This window comes from Mus caroli, unplaced genomic scaffold (assembly GCF_978045245.1).
Source record: "Mus caroli unplaced genomic scaffold, Mus_caroli_1 scaffold_9, whole genome shotgun sequence".
Classification (NCBI taxonomy): domain Eukaryota; kingdom Metazoa; phylum Chordata; class Mammalia; order Rodentia; family Muridae; genus Mus; species Mus caroli.
The window spans coordinates 66,049,476-66,052,687 of NW_028227264.1; the positions used below are offsets into that span (position 1 = coordinate 66,049,476).

General features: G+C 40.4%; 1 pseudogene; it reads right to left on the reverse strand.

Annotated features, from left to right (window-relative positions):
• Nucleotides 1–1,017: 1,017 nt before the first annotated feature.
• Nucleotides 1,018–1,545, reverse strand: LOC110302697 (histone deacetylase complex subunit SAP18 pseudogene; annotated as a pseudogene).
• Nucleotides 1,546–3,212: the final 1,667 nt, after the last annotated feature.

The following is a 3,212-nucleotide window of genomic DNA, read 5'->3' on the forward strand; positions in this document are numbered from 1 at the left end:
CACTTTGAAAACCAGTTATACCTAGGCTGGGTCTGTTCATAAGCATAGACCGGAGACACGGGGGAGGAACCGCATGTAAGCCACTGGCCTGCAGAGCTCACTTGGAACGTGATAAGGCCTTTTGTTTCTCTGTGCTGTGTTTAGTCCACACTGCATCTCCAAGTACACAGAGATGCTTTTGGTAAAATCAATCACACTTAAATCATAAAAGCACACTGCTAGGAACGTAAAACTCCCCAGACGGGAAAATAAGTCTGGGTGATTGAAGGGAAGGAAGATCCCGGGCAGTGCCAGCAGGGTCACAATGATATCACTACTACAACTACTGGTCTGAGTGAGCCTCAATAGAGGGAGATTTGGTTGTGCCTATCCAATTAATTAATAGATCATTTCTATTTTCTCCCCTGGGTGTTGAGAACGAGCTTTAGACAAACTGTGAGAGTCAGTTCTTGTCTCCCAACCACGTGGATTGCAGACATGAAACTCAGGTCAGGAGGCAGCAAGCATCCTTATCTGTGGAGCCATCTGACCAGCTTGCACTGGAGGGTCTTAGCCATCCTCCTGAATTACTAGAGACAGATGGAAAACCAGGAAATGGGAAAGTTAGGGTTCAGTTCAAGTGACCCAGAAACAAATACCAGAACTTACTTTTGATACCAAATACATACATACAAACACACACACACACAGACACACACACCTAATGATTTTGCCTAATTTAGCATTGATTACATAGTATATAAAGTGGATGCAACTTTAAATAACTCTCATCCAAGTCCGCCTTGTATTTTTATTGCATTGATATAGTGCTACTGAGTACTATAAACTACTAATATATATTTTTGTAAACCTACAAGCTTTCTTTACTATTCCAAAGTTCATCCAACCCTAATTCCTAAATAAATGTGTTACAATTCGTTGATGTTTTAAAGGCTTAATGACAAAGTTTGGGGAAGGAAAAGATCAAGTTTATTTTACAATCTGGATGAAAAATAACTTCAGGAAAGTCAATACAATTCAATACAGTCTCATCGGCCCTAAGTCAATAGAATTCACTCCGGTCTCACCGGCTCTGGCGAAGGAAGGCAGCTCCCGATTTGGAGGAGCTATGGCTATGTCCAGACGATTCCCTATTTGGAACCTCTGTGACTACGGGTCATGGAATCATCGGTGCCCTTCCTGTACCAGACATGTGGCTGCCAATCTCCTTAACTGGATATCCAGGTCTTTTATGATCCAGAAAACCAATTGCATAATTTAAGCTGTGTGCCTTTCTTTCTGGCTTCTGGGTAGACGCCCTTTGCTAAACTAATCAACCTCTCTCAAAGTCGCAATTGGTATAGATCTGCAGCTCGCTCCAGCTGTTCCTGAGGGAGAAGTTGTCTATTTGATGGTGGCGGCGACCCGCAGCAGGAGCAAGCAAATCTTTTCGAGGTTTCTCTGGCTCCTTCTTAATTTCCTCCTGGGTGACATGAGAATCCACAGCCATCTTCCTCCTTCTTTAGGGAGACGCTTGCCCTAACCTCTGACCCCTGCAGAGAGCATGATCTTATCGTCCTAGACTACTTATTTTTGACATTAGAAATGTCCCATGCTGTAAAACCAGTTTAGTTTACTTACAGAGACAGAGCATCTAAATGAACTGGGCCTAGAGGTTGAAGGAAGGAGCTTTTGGCTTCCGACTGAATAGCTCACATATTTGAAGGAAAGCCAACACCCTTAAAGAACAGGCCTTTGCATTCTGCATTCAGTCTAACAAACAACAGAAAACATAGTTTATATCCACTTCCGTTTCTTAATTTGCTTTTCTGAAGTCAGTCGTAAGTATGGTGGTACCCTCCCACCCTTTTTTTTTTTTGCCCTGGGACAGTGCCTGACCACACTGAGTGCACAATTGGAAGACGTAAGAGGACTGACTTGAAAATGTCACAAATGTTGTTAATAAGCTCCCACTGACATAAGAGATTTATTAATTAATCCTGTAGGCAATCAAGTTCACCGTGTTGAGGGCTTAGTTTCGTAGGGAAGAAATGTAAATGGCGAAAAAGGCAGATAAAAGACATTTTTGTATATTTTAATTTAAAAATGAAATAGCAAAAAATGTAAATATCACTAGAGACTTTCCAAATATGTAGGCCTTTATATGTGCCCCCCCCATACCCCCACTTCCCCCACCCCCGGCTGAACAACTCTGAAAAAAAAAAGCCTTTAGTTATAGAAAGTTTTCTTATTCACAGTGATCTCAATTCCATGCTAAATCTTCAGCTATAATTTTATCTACAGAAATTACAACAATTTCTTTTTAAAGATTAAAAAAGAGGAACAAAGTTTCCATGTTCCGTAAGTCTTTTGGTCTATGCTAAAAGATTATTTTTATAACTGATGTTAAATTGACTTGGTTTTCATAGTTGTTCTCAATTAGATCAAAGTGACTTCTTTCAGAGTGCACATACACGCACAACAAGACACAAGGATATAAAAATAAATTTATTTTTGGGAGAATGGGTGAAGTGCTACCCGGAACTGTAGTAGATGTCATCTTCCCATTGCATATTACTTACCTAATGTCTAGCATCATTATCTTTAATCGTGTATGCTCTACAAATCAAATTTATCCATAGGCATTTGCTTTGTCATACAAACACCTCATTGGTATTTCATCTATCATCATCATCAACAACAACAACAAAAATAGTTGAGTTATTCTCTGAGACACCACACAGTTAATCTTTTCTTTTCATTTCTGTTTCTGTGATAAAATACTCTGAAGCAAGCCACAAGGAAACAAAGGGTTTATGTGACTCGTGTTTCCAGGTTACTTTACAGGGAGGTCAAGGCAGATGTTTGAAGGGGTCACCTCACACCCACAGTCACAGCTGTGAGAAATGAATGCATCCACGGTGACTGGTTTTGTTCCATCTAGCTTTCTCCTGTCATGTATAGTTCAGGAACCCCTGACTAGAGAATAGTGCCACTCACAGTGGACTGGGTCTTCCTTCATCAACGAGCAAGAAACCCCCCCCCATAGACATCTTTACAGCCAACCTGATCTAAACAATTCTTCATATAAAACACCGTATCTAGGCATTTGTAGGTTGTGGGAATTTGATATTTAAAATCAATCACCACAGCTGACCTGTGCATAACACTACAGAAAGTTCTAGCCAGGATGTGCTCTTCAAATATAAGAAGAAAGACAATTTTTTATTAGA